This window comes from Mytilus edulis, chromosome 14 (genome assembly GCF_963676685.1).
Source record: "Mytilus edulis chromosome 14, xbMytEdul2.2, whole genome shotgun sequence".
NCBI lineage: Eukaryota > Metazoa > Mollusca > Bivalvia > Mytilida > Mytilidae > Mytilus > Mytilus edulis.
This window is the reverse complement of record NC_092357.1, coordinates 12,433,149-12,450,767: the sequence shown is the minus strand read 5'-3', so window position 1 is coordinate 12,450,767 and position 17,619 is coordinate 12,433,149. Positions and strand designations below refer to the sequence as shown.

The 17,619-nt window shown below is 32.7% G+C and overlaps 1 long non-coding RNA gene across 1 annotated transcript; it reads right to left on the bottom strand.

Annotated features, from left to right (window-relative positions):
• Positions 1–7,549: 7,549 nt before the first annotated feature.
• Positions 7,550–17,415, bottom strand: LOC139503368 (uncharacterized). The gene is made up of 3 exons (XR_011659087.1): positions 17,365–17,415; positions 12,020–12,106; positions 7,550–7,648 (listed from the first exon to the last, which is right to left on the bottom strand). It is a non-coding gene; the product is annotated as an uncharacterized lncRNA (long non-coding RNA).
• Between the last annotated feature and the right edge of the window lie 204 nt (positions 17,416–17,619).

The window sequence follows — 17,619 nt, the reverse complement described above, 5'->3', positions numbered from 1 at the left end:
GTGACGTTTAATAGTTCAATAAATTTGAAATCTGTATCATCACTCCAATTGAAAAAAAAGAAATGTGTAATACACTTTATAATTGATGTAAAATTAGATCTTTTAGACTACCAATTATTTAGAACGTATGTAAAAGTAGCCCTACTATGACACAAAAAAGTGCTTTTGATGTACTTGTTTACTTAAACTAACAAACAAATTTGCAAAACATGAAAATGTTTGTGAAAGAAAAATATACATGATATATTTAGGCCATTTCTAGCTAAAATTGACTTGTTTATGAGTTTGCATTTAAATGTACAATTCAGGATATACTTTGTTTCTATGACGTTTAACTTAAGGTGAAATAATTAGAACGCCGGGAATTTTCCGACCTGATAATATGCTGTCATATAAAAAAAATGTCCTAAATTGTTGTAAATGCACAGTTGTTTCTGTGGTGTATAACATCAAAACATATGTACTACTAAAAAAAATCTCGACATGAATATTTAATGCAATTATTTGATTTGTACCCTTTATAGCATTGCGTCATACCATGTATTTGGCAGATAATATGGCCTGATGTAAAAACTGCATAACCACACAACTATGCCATTTATTATCTCAAATGAAAGTTTTATACCGTAATAATATTGACTGATAGTAAATAAAAAATATTAAATCACCAAGACTGCACTTTTTATTAATTATAAGTCCCATTATTGACAACAGGTGCAAAAGGAGGTCATTATACCTTGCACGACTCTTCATCACCTAGATTCTTTACTAAACTCATTGTTAAAATTGTGGAAAGTCCTTAGAGCAGTAGAACAAACGAGGACAAATGAACAAAAAACTGATATTGATATTGATAGTTTATGTTCCTGTAGTCAAAAATGAAATTTTGAAGTATTTTCTATCAAAGTTAAACATTACAGTCAGTTTAGATAGGGCTGTTAAATTTGTAATATAAGTCGGAGGATATAAATAAAACTACGGTTTCAACAGATCTTACACATCAAGTTAAATACATTTTACATAAGAATCAGTGAAAGCCGAAATGGATAAAAATACTGATTTTATTTGATTCTCAATGCCATTAATCCAGGGGAAAATCATAACAACCGTTATATCAAGTTAATATATATTTACCAAATTATCAACTTGTATTTTTACAAACCGAAACACTTATATCGTGGTGATTAATTATATATAAATATAGATATAGATTTGTGAGTTTTATTTCAAAATCTACAGTACGCTTTGGGCTTTGTTTTACATCATGAACATAAGAGCACTAAACAAGAATATCCCACTTTATTGTGATCGGTAAAATGAGATACATTATGGTTGCCTTTTATGTGCTTTGTTTGCGTACTGGATCTCTTTGTTTTATTTCATAAAGACATAATTAGAAAACTGTACCAGTATATATACAAAACAACTAGCTAGAGATGTACAAATTACGTCAATAAAACTATACCTTATGTATTCTATCATTAATATGTATATTGACAGAAACATCAGTAATAATTAGCAAATTTGTTGCCCAAGTGACAATCAACAGAGAAAAATGCCCGACCCCTAGGTCATAAAAATATCGTTCAACCTGTGAATTTTATGATTCTATAATTATAAAGGTATTTTGTATAGTAAACAATATCTGTACTTAGAAGTTACGCAAAGCAAACCAGATGCCAGGTGTCGGACCTATTAATTCATACATCAGAGTGGTAACTTCATACAAAAATTGTTTGTACATATGCGTTTGTTTAAATACATCTAGCTCACATATTAGCTACATTATGTTAGATATATGATATTGTTATGACAATATTAAACTGACCATGTAACGGCAGAAATTGTAAACGTTTATTGATAAATAGTCATATAGTAAGAGGTTGACCGGAGACAGATGAATAATTTAATACTTTCTATGATCTTGATTGAGGAATTATCTACTTTTATACTTTACCTTTATAGTTTACTTAAATGCTCTTAATTTGTTATCAAAATAGTTTCCAACATTTTCTAGACCATGCAGATAGTCTGTGTATTGTCTTATTTAGTTATTTGTAGTATATGTTACAGGAAATATTTCGTTAATGTCTTCGTCTTTCAGTATTGTTCTAGACTTTGCTTACCAAGAAGGATTTAAACTGATTTAATAAAATGATTGCACATCTGTTTTATTGTTTGATGAATTCACATTTACAATTGTCAGAATTCTTGTTTCTAAACTTATCAGTTGACGCCTCCTTCTCTTGTTACAATATGCATTTGTGTTTTATCGATCATTTGTGACCACAACCTTAGGAATTGTCATAAGTCAACAAATTGTTCCAATGTTCTGTATTCTACAATGTTTGTCATGGATTCTAATTTGTCATTTTTTACTTATTTTGCAACCTAAAGTGATTCTTTACTAAAGAGTATCCACACACACACTATAAAGTCTAGTTTGACATGCACATTTGGTGCAGTACATTTTGGTTTTGTTAATGCCGATTGTTCAATATAATTGTAAGTTTAACTTATAATCAACTAACCTCATTCTTTCGATTGAGATCAATACCTCCATCAATCAGCAACTTGACGATATCTGTGTTTCCTTGATCTATAGCAACGTGAAGTGCAGTGTCACCAGACTGGATTGAAAAAATTACATTTTAACATAATTTGAAATAAAACAGGAAGCAACATATTACATTAAAAGAGTTGAACAGCTTAGACTCGCACTTAGCGTAATATCAAACTGGTACCCGATATTAGATTGTATTAAGAATTTGGCATTAGTCAATATTACATGGTACATAGATGCATTTTTACTTAATGAAGATAAATAAATAAAATATTGTCTAGGGTCCAGCTGAAGCCCGACTCCGGAAGCGGGATTTCCTGACTCTGTTTAAGATTCATTGATGACATTGATGTTGTTATTGCGCAGTACAGTATTACAGGATATTTAGGTTCATTGTCATCGAGACAACTATCAACTTCAGTTCAAATGAAGTGGATGTAAACATTTATAACCAATCATTGTACTGCCTTAAACAATGACAACACACCAAAATAAATTTGGCGGGGTAAAATATATCTGTGAGCGCTTAACCTGGTACAATGGCTTAACATCGCAAAAAAAAAAAACCCAACCCCACACTATACAACTAGGTAAACAATGCTGTATTCATCAGATGAATACAAACGGAGTAATGACAATGGAACAGTATTTGCATTTTAAATATTTAGTCCGTAATCAAGCATAGTATGCTTCGGTAGCTTTACTGCCGTTAATTGTCAAATAAGCTCATCATAGATACCAGGATTAAATTTTGTATTTACGCCAGACTCGCGTTTCGTCTACAAAAGACTCATCAGTGACGCTCGAATCCAAAAAAGTTAAAAAGGCCAAATAAAGTACGAAGTTGGAGAGCATTGAGGACCAAAATTCCTAAAGGTTTTGTCAAATACAGCTAAGGTAATCTATCACTGAGGTAGAAACGCATTAGTATTCAAAATGGATGCTATAATCCCTACAAACGTATTGACACTACATATTGCTGTCCGTTTTGTAATTTTTCAAAACAATGTGAACTTGCATTAACATAAATTGTAAGGCACGCTTTATTTGCTTGATGCGTATACTTTCATGATTATAAAGGAAATGTTATACTTATATTTAATCTAGCAGAATCAGAGCCCATTTCACTCCTTAGGCCAGGTCTGTATTTCCACTGGAAATGACATTTACTTCAATAAATCGTGTTTCTATAACTCATATCACTTTCTATGAGAAATATCATTTTTATATTAATTGTCTATATCTTTACTTGGTTAGATGAGAAAATAAATGGATCTATAACAGGCAAAACAAATAGGCGGCAGTGGGCGTTCTTCCTGTTTTGAACGCAGTTTTGGCCCAATTTTACATGAAAACTAAAAGTCTGTTGTTAAAAAAACAATATTCATAAATGTGGTAAATAAAATGAAAGTCAGCAACACTATTTTCATTGGTGAATTAAGAAAAAAAACCGTCAAGTATCAATATAAGTTGTAATAACTGGTTTCCCAATCTGGTATGAATTATAAACATAATTCCGGTAATCATAAGACAAGCTATTAGAGCTTATACCGGCCGACAAAACAGCAAATTATGTGGTTAATAGTCATCAGCTTGCTTAATTCAAATTCAAAACAATATTATTAAACATAAGTTTGCTTGTTGCATTCGACGATCATTTGGAATATTTAATTATTATTCTTATAAAGCTTTCTTCCGTAATAAAAAAAAAGTCAAAAGCGAAATAAACCTACTAAAAATGTGGATAGATCATGCAAGCTGTATATTTTCCAGTGACACATGCGTTTGCGTTTGACTTAAGTTGAAACCTCAGTTTCTTTAAAACTTCAAAATTTATCAACGTACAATTTAAGAAAAAATAGTTATAAATCAGGGCAGTACCGAAGTGCTGACTGCTGAGCTGATTATACCATCGGTGACTGATAGTCCACCTGCAGAGGTATCGACCCAGTGGAGTATATCATTGAAACTACGCGTCATATAAATTTTATGCGTACAAAGCGCTTTTCTTGATTTTCCTTCATCAGCAACGCTCAAATCCAAATATTTGAAAAGCAAAAACTTAAGTAGTTTTGTTTTGAAGTTTGGTATCTCTGTACAAATCATACTTTAATCGGGGTCTCAAATCTTAATGATTGCAATGAGCCAGTTAATATCGCATGCAATCTGTGATGCTTACCTTATAATTGTTTTACATTATCATTCCGGGGTATTTTATTACTGACTATGCGGTATGGGCTTTTCTTATTGTCGAAGGCCATACGGTGACCTTTAGTCGTTCATTTTTTATGTCATTTGGTCTCTGGTGGAGAGTTTTCTTATTGACAATCATACCACATCTTCTTTGTTTATATGTAAATAAAAAAACATAATAAAACAACAACGTGTTGCATTATTTTGTGTCAATCAAATTTGAATTAGAAATGCTCAAATCTACATTACATTTGAATGTAATGTGACGTTTAATAGTTCAATAAATTTGAAATCTGTATCATCACTCCAATTGAAAAAAAAGAAATGTGTAGTACACTTTATAATTGATGTAAAATTAGATCTTTTAGACTACCAATTATTTAGAACGTATGTAAAAGTAGCCCTACTATGACACAAAAAAGTGCTTTTGATGTACTTGTTTACTTAAACTAACAAACAAATTTGCAAAACATGAAAATGTTTGTGAAAGAAAAATATACATGATATATTTAGGCCATTTCTAGCTAAAATTGACTTGTCTATGAGTTTGCATTTAAATGTACAATTCAGGATATACTTTGTTTCTATGACGTTTAACTTAAGGTGAAATAATTAGAACGCCGGGAATTTTCCGACCTGATAATATGCTGTCATATAAAAAAAATGTCCTAAATTGTTGTATATGCACAGTTGTTTCTGTGGTGTATAACATCAAAACATATGTACTACTAAAAAAAATCTCGACATGAATATTTAATGCAATTATTTGATTTGTACCCTTTATAGCATTGCGTCATACCATGTATTTGGCAGATAATATGGCCTGATGTAAAAACTGCATAACCACACAACTATGCCATTTATTATCTCAAATGAAAGTTTTATACCGTAATAATATTGACTGATAGTAAATAAAAAATATTAAATCACCAAGACTGCACTTTTTATTAATTATAAGTCCCATTATTGACAACAGGTGCAAAAGGAGGTCATTATACCTTGCACGACTCTTCATCACCTAGATTCTTTACTAAACTCATTGTTAAAATTGTGGAAAGTCCTTAGAGCAGTAGAACAAACGAGGACAAATGAACAAAAAACTGATATTGATATTGATAGTTTATGTTCCTGTAGTCAAAAATGAAATTTTGAAGTATTTTCTATCAAAGTTAAACATTACAGTCAGTTTAGATAGGGCTGTTAAATTTGTAATATAAGTCGGAGGATATAAATAAAACTACGGTTTCAACAGATCTTACACATCAAGTTAAATACATTTTACATAAGAATCAGTGAAAGCCGAAATGGATAAAAATACTGATTTTATTTGATTCTCAATGCCATTAATCCAGGGGAAAATCATAACAACCGTTATATCAAGTTAATATATATTTACCAAATTATCAACTTGTATTTTTACAAACCGAAACACTTATATCGTGGTGATTAATTATATATAAATATAGATATAGATTTGTGAGTTTTATTTCAAAATCTACAGTACGCTTTGGGCTTTGTTTTACATCATGAACATAAGAGCACTAAACAAGAATATCCCACTTTATTGTGATCGGTAAAATGAGATACATTATGGTTGCCTTTTATGTGCTTTGTTTGCGTACTGGATCTCTTTGTTTTATTTCATAAAGACATAATTAGAAAACTGTACCAGTATATATACAAAACAACTAGCTAGAGATGTACAAATTACGTCAATAAAACTATACCTTATGTATTCTATCATTAATATGTATATTGACAGAAACATCAGTAATAATTAGCAAATTTGTTGCCCAAGTGACAAACAACAGAGAAAAATGCCCGACCCCTAGGTCATAAAAATATCGTTCAACCTGTGAATTTTATGATTCTATAATTATAAAGGTATTTTGTATAGTAAACAATATCTGTACTTAGAAGTTACGCAAAGCAAACCAGATGCCAGGTGTCGGACCTATTAATTCATACATCAGAGTGGTAACTTCATACAAAAATTGTTTGTACATATGCCTTTGTTTAAATACATCTAGCTCACATATTAGCTACATTATGTTAGATATATGATATTGTTATGACAATATTAAACTGACCATGTAACGGCAGAAATTGTAAACGTTTATTGATAAATAGTCATATAGTAAGAGGTTGACCGGAGACAGATGAATAATTTAATACTTTCTATGATCTTGATTGAGGAATTATCTACTTTTATACTTTACCTTTATAGTTTACTTAAATGCTCTTAATTTGTTATCAAAATAGTTTCCAACATTTTCTAGACCATGCAGATAGTCTGTGTATTGTCTTATTTAGTTATTTGTAGTATATGTTACAGGAAATATTTCGTTAATGTCTTCGTCTTTCAGTATTGTTCTAGACTTTGCTTACCAAGAAGGATTTAAACTGATTTAATAAAATGATTGCACATCTGTTTTATTGTTTGATGAATTCACATTTACAATTGTCAGAATTCTTGTTTCTAAACTTATCAGTTGACGCCTCCTTCTCTTGTTACAATATGCATTTGTGTTTTATCGATCATTTGTGACCACAACCTTAGGAATTGTCATAAGTCAACAAATTGTTCCAATGTTCTGTATTCTACAATGTGTGTCATGGATTCTAATTTGTCATTTTTTACTTATTTTGCAACCTAAAGTGATTCTTTACTAAAGAGTATCCACACACACACTATAAAGTCTAGTTTGACATGCACATTTGGTGCAGTACATTTTGGTTTTGTTAATGCCGATTGTTCAATATAATTGTAAGTTTAACTTATAATCAACTAACCTCATTCTTTCGATTGAGATCAATACCTCCATCAATCAGCAACTTGACGATATCTGTGTTTCCTTGATCTATAGCAACGTGAAGTGCAGTGTCACCAGACTGGATTGAAAAAATTACATTTTAACATAATTTGAAATAAAACAGGAAGCAACATATTACATTAAAAGAGTTGAACAGCTTAGACTCGCACTTAGCGTAATATCAAACTGGTACCCGATATTAGATTGTATTAAGAATTTGGCATTAGTCAATATTACATGGTACATAGATGCATTTTGAAGATAAATAAATAAAATATTGTCTAGGGTCCAGCTGAAGCCCGACTCCGGAAGCGGGATTTCCTGACTCTGTTTAAGATTCATTGATAACATTGATGTTGTTATTTCGCAGTACAGTATTACAGGATATTTAGTTTCATTGTCATCGAGACAACTATCAACTTCAGTTCAAATGAAGTGGATGTAAACATTTATAACCAATCATTGTACTGCCTTAAACAATGACAACACACCAAAATAAATTTGGCGGGGTAAAATATATCTGTGAGCGCTTAACCTGGTACAATGGCTTAACATCGCAAAAAAAAACCCAACCCCACACTATACAACTAGGTAAACAATGCTGTATTCATCAGATGAATACAAACGGAGTAATGACAATGGAACAGTATTTGCATTTTAAATATTTAGTCCGTAATCAAGCATAGTATGCTTCGGTAGCTTTACTGCCGTTAATTGTCAAATAAGCTCATCATAGATACCAGGATTAAATTTTGTATTTACGCCAGACTCGCGTTTCGTCTACAAAAGACTCATCAGTGACGCTCGAATCCAAAAAAGTTAAAAAGGCCAAATAAAGTACGAAGTTGGAGAGCATTGAGGACCAAAATTCCTAAAGGTTTTGTCAAATACAGCTAAGGTAATCTATCACTGAGGTAGAAACGCATTAGTATTCAAAATGGATGCTATAATCCCTACAATCGTATTGACACTACATATTGCTGTCCGTTGTGTAAATTTTTCAAAACAATGTGAACTTGCATTAACATAAATTGTAAGGCACGCTTTATTTGCTTGATGCGTATACTTTCATGATTATAAAGGAAATGTCATACTTATATTTAATCTAGCAGAATCAGAGCCCATTTCACTCCTTAGGCCAGGTCTGTATTTCCACTGGAAATGACATTTACTTCAATAAATCGTGTTTCTATAACTCATATCACTTTCTATGAGAAATATCATTTTTATATTAATTGTCTATATCTTTACTTGGTTAGATGAGAAAATAAATTGATCTATAACAGGCAAAACAAATAAGCGGCAGTGGGCGTTTTTCCTGTTTTGAACGCAGTTTTGGCCCAATTTTACATGAAAACTAAAAGTCTGTTGTTAAAAAAACAATATTCATAAATGTGGTAAATAAAATGAAAGTCAGCTACACTATTTTCATTGGTGAATTAAAAAAAAAAAACCGTCAAGTATCAATATAAGTTGTAATAACTGGTTTCCCAATCTGGTATGAATTATAAACATAATTCCGGTAATCATAAGACAAGCTATTAGAGCTTATACCGGCAGACAAAACAGCAAATTATGTGGTTAATAGTCATCAGCTTGCTATATTCAAATTCAAAACAATATTATTAAACATAAGTTTGCTTGTTGCATTCGACGATCATTTGGAATATTTAATTATTATTCTTATAAAGCTTTCTTCCGTAATAAAAAAAAAGTCAAAAGCGAAATAAACCTACTAAAAATGTGGATAGATCATGCAAGCTGTATATTTTCTAGTGACACATGCTAGGTTAAAAGTTTTATTATTTTAGCTCACGGGTTGTACATGTACTTTTGATGATAGATTTAAGTTAAAAATCATGAGTAATTGTATCGTACTGTGCATATTTACCAAGATAACATAATATGAATAGATATAAAGTAAACACCAATAAATGTGTTATACTTGTTTAAGATATCTACAAATACACATTCTTTTTCAATGTTCCTTTGATCCAACCGCATATGCCTAAACTGTTTTGTAATGCATAGTATCATATTCAATGAATGTTATCTATGTATGTGCAGTGATCCTTAAGTCAATGATTTCTTAATAAACAACTTCCAAGAAATTAAAAAAAAAAACACGTTATATAAATTTCATGCGTCTAATAATTTTTTGTACCGTCATCAGGAACGCTCTCAGTCAAATATGTAAAAACCCAGGGCATAAGAACCTGAACAATTGAAGAGGTATATGACAAAAAAAAAAACTGTAATAAAACAGTCAAGTACATCTAACACCCACTTTGACTTAAGTTAAACCTTAGTTTCTTTAAAACTTTAAAATTTATCAACGTTTGATTTAAGAAAGGATAGCTATAAATCATGTCAGTACCGAAGTACTGACTACTGAGCTGATTATATCATCGGGGACTGATAGTCCACCTGCAGATGTATCGACCTAGTGGAGTAAATCATTGAAACTAGGCGTCATATGAATTGTACGCGTACAAAGCGCTTTTCTTGATTTTCTTTCATCAGCAACGCTCAAAGCCAAATATTTGAAAGGCAAAAACTTAAGTAGTTTTGTTTTAAAGTTGGGTATCTCTGTAAAAATCTTTCTGTAATCAGGGTTTCAAATCTTAATGATTGCAATGAGCCTGTTGATATCGCATGCAATCTGTATTGCTTCCCTTATTAATGTTTCGATCCTTTGAAGGAATTTAATTTTCAAAAGTTTTTAAACATTTATTTAAAAAGTACAGATTCTGTTTTATCCGGAAGTAGCATTGCGTTTTTTTTAAAATTAATTGATTAAATAGAACTAAATACTGTTATGTTGTCATTGCACAATGTAATCTTTCGTTAGATTAGTTTTGACTTCTACAGTATCATACAGTAAATCCCTCTGGTGTGATATTTGTATCTTTTATCTTTTATGTTTAAAACGATATAAGTTAAGTAGACAATGTTGTCGTGCTAAAGTGAAGGGGAATGTCATGATTATTTATGGAAATCCGTTTGAGGAAAAAGACAATAGTCAGCGACAAACTCAGAAAAATACGAAAATTGGTCAGTTACGACAGTAGTGAATCTGACTAAATAAATATGAAGCCGGATATTTGTAAAACTTTAAATTTCAATATTTTAAAAATGCGCATTTTATTAATCAGTCTCAAAGTAGTCTCTTGTTTATAACTTTATACTCCTTTCCTAGATTTAGATATTTCTGTTTTAAACGGGAAATTCCACACTTGAAAAAAAAATGACGACAAAAGGGACGATTTTTTTTCTTATTGTTATCTGTTTCCTTTTTTGATGGTGATGTTCCCTTGGCACCATCTTACGGTGCTTATATTTTATAATTCGTTCTCTATGTCCGTGTCTGTTGTGACGTTTTTGATTTTAACGAACGTAATCTATGTACTACCAATATTTATTAAGCCAGGGATTAATTCCTTAAAACTTTTACTAAAATCTTCAATATATATAAGGATTTGGTTCCGAAATTTGGTTGTATCTTTAGAAAAATTATTTCAAACGGGGTAGCACATCCTCATTTTGACGAAAATGGGGTTTACCGTGCAAGGAAATTCAGAAACCATCTTGGTTAACTTATCGCTTTTAAATCAACTTCTACTAAAAGGTTACCAATTCAACACAGTAATTATATCAATGAATATTGTTTTCTTTGGTATTAATATTGATTGTGTTATTAATAAATTAAAAGCAAACTAAATAGTATGGTTATATACATATAAACATTCGTGGATCTTCAATCTGTCGATACCTGTATCTTAGCATTGCACACGGTCTAGTTTATCTCTGACTGTTGATGACGCCTTTACACTAAATCCATTATATTTTGAATGTGTACGGATTGATTATCTAGTCTTAGATACATGATTTTTTTGTAAGTTCTGGCTTTGAACTAGCTGTCAGTAACTGCCAGTACTCTCATATATGTACGTTGTATATTTTTGTTGTTGGGATGTACAAGTACCCGGCCACGTCCACATGTACTGTAGTATTTGTAGTTTTATCAATTTGGAGAGTTAAGGCTTAACAACTCATTTTTGTAGTTGTTGTTATGTTGTACTGTTACACCATTGTTCTATGTTAGGAGGAGGGTTGGGATCCTGCTAACATGTTCATCCCCACCACATTTTGTATGTATGTTCCTGTCCCAAGTCAGGAGTCTATAATTCAGTGGTTGTCGTTTGTTTATGTGTTAAATATTTGTTACTAAATATCTACATTAAAATCTCTTCCTTGAAAAATATGTTTCATGTAATGCTTAAGATTATAAAGATATGAATATTTTAGGTCTGAAAAGGACACTTTCTTGACAGTTTTAAAGTTTGTTTATTTGTACATAAAAGAGGTTTAAAGTACTGAATGGACTATCAAAGTTAAAAATTAATAAAACAAATGAAGCGAGTATTTGTATACTATTCACGTAACTCACATAGTCTTGGTAGTTAATGTTTGCTCCTCCCTTTAAACATCTCTTTATTTCTTGCGTGTTTCCCCCATTAACAGCATTTAGTAGAAACTGTATAAAATAAAACAACTGTTCGTTTGCCAAATGATTTTAATATAATAAATAGACAAAATCAAGAATATAAAACACAATACTTATTAACATCGGAGCTTTAAACAATATCAGGATTTTGTACATGAAGGATCATATCAGTACACTCCCTGTAAGAGGATGCCGCCATTCTATAATGCGTTAACTACCGATGTAAAAATAACAAAGGTCTCTCTGTAACATGTGTAACACTTATCAAATCAAAAGTTAAAAAACTTCTTTTTTTTTTTTATTTTTTAAATTTTGATCAATTGTTTTTTTTTCTTACTTTTTTTAATTTTTTTAATTTTAAGTTTTACCAAAATATTAGAATTTTAATATTCTAAATATCGTTTTTGAATTTAATAGTATATATTCGATCAAACTTCATCAGTACTACATAAACTTGCATTTTTTGTTATTTCGCTTTTTGAAAGTTTATTTTTTATTAATTTTTTTATTAAAATACATCAAAAATAGAAAATAGTCTTAATAAGGTGGTACATGTTAAATACAAAAGAGATAAAAAGTGGAACGAAACACACAAAGCAAAAACTGTTTACCGCTTACAACTGTGACTTTGGTTTTATTTTATGCATTAACGTTTAATCACATTTCCTGTTCATTTTATTTCATTTTGTTTTGTATTTTTTTGTTCCGTTCCCGTTTTATTCCGTTTCGCACTTAACAGGTACCGATCTTTTGTCCATTTTCTATTTTTGATTAAAAATCAAACTTTCAAACATTAAAATAATCAATCTGCATGTACTACAGATAGAACGTTGAAAGTTTGATCAAATACCTTAACTGTCAAATTTAAAAACGATATCTAGAATTTTCAAGTTTTAACTACATTGCATTTGGTGAAAATTGAAATTTAGATATTATAAACCATTTATCAAAATTCCAAAAATCTAAAATTGGAAAACTTTTTGAAATTTGATTTGATATGTGTAACATGAACCAACTAACCATGTCCACCATTTTTACAAGAAATGATACGAAATCAGATCGATGCGTATCACGAGGATAGACGTGCCTTTATTGTGAAGGGCCAAATGGTTTAACATAGTAATAAGGCAACTGTATAATTTTGCTTTGTTGTTTTCCATATGTTTATTTTTTTACGATGAATTTTTTTTAAGAACACAAATTCAAATTGAAATTTACTTATACATTTATACAAATTAACGTACGGACATGATTCACCAATCACCAATAAAAAGCCGCCGTCGTTGATGCCCCGAGCAGAATTGATTTGAAGTTGATAAACAAATAAAAGTTTACATTTGTAAGATAGCACAATGCGTTTATACAGCCCTGTTTTAGCTTTGTTAGTTGCAAAGAGCTCACTAAAAGATATCATCATCTCCGTCGCACCTATTGTGGATGTTAACTGTCCTTGCTTTCGATTCCTAGAAATATACCACAACTACGTCTTCCAAGTTTATTCAATTAGTAATTTTATATTTTACAACAAGAAGCATTGCTTGAAACGTTGTGTGTTTTTATCTCTAAATTGAATTTTTCTGTTAATATAAATAATAAAGAAATCGTAAAACAACACTTATATATATATATATATATATATAACTCGTCTAAACATCAACCCAACAATGTTAGATCTGTAATTTTGCTTTCGCAAATTTTTGGTTCTTCCCTCGCCGGGATTCGAACCCATGCTACTGTGATATCGTGACACCAAATCGCCTGCACTGCAGCCGTCCCGCTAGACCACACGACCACCTGGGCTCTCAAAAAAAAGAGCTTTCGGTGGGCATGTGTTACCTTTCCACGTCAGTTTTAATCTAGCGGCGTACTACAGTACATGATATATAAGGCATGAAGATGTTATTCTTACAGATCAGCTAAATTATCTATAGTAAAGGATCCTACAAATTAATGTAAGATACAGTCACAGAAAATAATTATATTCATAAGTACGTCTGAGTCAGTGACAACCCTACAACAGATGTATCCATCGGATCGCCATCAATGATGGTGATACATGGCTGTGTACATAATGTATATACAACTCGTCTAAACATAACCCAACAATGTTAGATCTGTAAATTTGCTTTCGCAAATTTTTGGTTCTTCCCTCGCCGGGATTCGAACCCATGCTACTGTGATATCGTGACACCAAATCGCCTGCACTGCAGCCGTCCCGCTAGACCACACGACCACCTGGGCTCTCAAAAAAAAAGAGCTTTCGGTGGGCATGTGTTACCTTTCCACGTCAGTTTTAATCTAGCGGCGTACTACAGTACATGATATATAAGGCATGAAGATGTTATTCTTACAGATCAGCTAAATTATCTATAGTAAAGGATCCTACAAATTAATGTAAGATACCGTCACAGAAAATAATTATATTCATAAGTACGTCTGAGTCAGTGACAACCCTACAACAGATGTATCCATCGGATCGCCATCAATGATGGTGATACATGGCTGTGTACATAATGTATATACAACTCGTCTAAACATCAACCCAACAATGTTAGATCTGTAAATTCGCTTTCGCAAATTTTTGGTTCTTCCCTCGCCGGGATTCGAACCCATGCTACTGTGATATCGTGACACCAAATCGCCTGCACTGCAGCCGTCCCGCTAGACCACACGACCACCTGGGCTCTCAAAAAAAAGAGCTTTCGGTGGGCATGTGTTACCTTTCCACGTCAGTTTTAATCTAGCGGCGTACTACAGTACATGATATATAAGGCATGAAGATGTTATTGTTACAGATCAGCTAAATTATCTATAGTAAAGGATCCTACAAATTAATGTAAGATACAGTCACAGAAAATAATTATATTCATAAGTACGTCTGAGTCAGTGACAACCCTACAACAGATGTATCCATCGGATCGCCATCAATGATGGTGATACATGGCTGTGTACATAATGTATATACAACTCGTCTAAACATCAACCCAACAATGTTAGATCTGTAAATTTGCTTTCGCAAATTTTTGGTTCTTCCCTCGCCGGGATTCGAACCCATGCTACTGTGATATCGTGACACCAAATCGCCTGCACTGCAGCCGTCCCGCTAGACCACACGACCACCTGGGCTCTCAAAAAAAAAGAGCTTTCGGTGGGCATGTGTTACCTTTCCACGTCAGTTTTAATCTAGCGGCGTACTACAGTACATGATATATAAGGCATGAAGATGTTATTGTTACAGATCAGCTAAATTATCTATAGTAAAGGATCCTACAAATTAATGTAAGATACAGTCACAGAAAATAATTATATTCATAAGTACGTCTGAGTCAGTGACAACCCTACAACAGATGTATCCATCGGATCGCCATCAATGATGGTGATACATGGCTGTGTACATAATGTACATACAACTCGTCTAAACATCAACCCAACAATGTTAGATCTGTAAATTTGCTTTCGCAAATTTTTGGTTCTTCCCTCGCCGGGATTCGAACCCATGCTACTGTGATATCGTGACACCAAATCGCCTGCACTGCAGCCGTCCCGCTAGACCACACGACCACCTGGGCTCTCAAAAAAAAGAGCTTTCGGTGGGCATGTGTTACCTTTCCACGTCAGTTTTAATCTAGCGGCGTACTACAGTACATGATATATAAGGCATGAAGATGTTATTGTTACAGATCAGCTAAATTATCTATAGTAAAGGATCCTACAAATTAATGTAAGATACAGTCACAGAAAATAATTATATTCATAAGTACGTCTGAGTCAGTGACAACCCTACAACAGATGTATCCATCGGATCGCCATCAATGATGGTGATACATGGCTGTGTACATAATGTATATACAACTCGTCTAAACATCAACCCAACAATGTTAGATCTGTAAATTTGCTTTCGCAAATTTTTGGTTCTTCCCTCGCCGGGATTCGAACCCATGCTACTGTGATATCGTGACACCAAATCGCCTGCACTGCAGCCGTCCCGCTAGACCACACGACCACCTGGGCTCTCAAAAAAAAGAGCTTTCGGTGGGCATGTGTTACCTTTCCACGTCAGTTTTAATCTAGCGGCGTACTACAGTACATGATATATAAGGCATGAAGATGTTATTGTTACAGATCAGCTAAATTATCTATAGTAAAGGATCCTACAAATTAATGTAAGATACAGTCACAGAAAATAATTATATTCATAAGTACGTCTGAGTCAGTGACAACCCTACAACAGATGTATCCATCGGATCGCCATCAATGATGGTGATACATGGCTGTGTACATAATGTATATACAACTCGTCTAAACATCAACCCAACAATGTTAGATCTGTAAATTTGCTTTCGCAAATTTGTGGTTCTTCCCTCGCCGGGATTCGAACCCATGCTACTGTGATATCGTGACACCAAATCGCCTGCACTGCAGCCGTCCCGCTAGACCACACGACCACCTGGGCTCTAAAAAAAAAAGAGCTTTCGGTGGGCATGTGTTACCTTTCCACGTCAGTTTTAATCTAGCGGCGTACTACAGTACATGATATATAAGGCATGAAGATGTTATTGTTACAGATCAGCTAAATTATCTATAGTAAAGGATCCTACAAATTAATGTAAGATACAGTCACAGAAAATAATTATATTCATAAGTACGTCTGAGTCAGTGACAACCCTACAACAGATGTATCCATCGGATCGCCATCAATGATGGTGATACATGGCTGTGTACATAATGTATATACAACTCGTCTAAACATAACCCAACAATGTTAGATCTGTAAATTTGCTTTCGCAAATTTTTGGTTCTTCCCTCGCCGGGATTCGAACCCATGCTACTGTGATATCGTGACACCAAATCGCCTGCACTGCAGCCGTCCCGCTAGACCACACGACCACCTGGGCTCTCAAAAAAAAGAGCTTTCGGTGGGCATGTGTTACCTTTCCACGTCAGTTTTAATCTAGCGGCGTACTACAGTACATGATATATAAGGCATGAAGATGTTATTGTTACAGATCAGCTAAATTATCTATAGTAAAGGATCCTACAAATTAATGTAAGATACAGTCACAGAAAATAATTATATTCATAAGTACGTCTGAGTCAGTGACAACCCTACAACAGATGTATCCATCGGATCGCCATCAATGATGGTGATACATGGCTGTGTACATAATGTATATACAACTCGTCTAAACATCAACCCAACAATGTTAGATCTGTAAATTTGCTTTCGCAAATTTTTGGTTCTTCCCTCACCGGGATTCGAACCATATATATATATATATAAATTTTACCTCCTCAAGCTGTCTACTGTTTGTTCCCATGCTGATTGTAAGATTTCTATAAAGAAAATAAAAATTGATGTTTACTTACATTTCGCATTTTACTTTCCCCGATTTTATCCATAACAATAATTTTGAATGATGATATATGTGTATCAGATATATCAGGGCGGACAATACACATGATAAAAAGGAAATGGTTATAGTATCAAACAATGGCAAGTTTTTTTTTTAAATGGAGTCCTCTTCTAGTACTCTCTTTTCCTT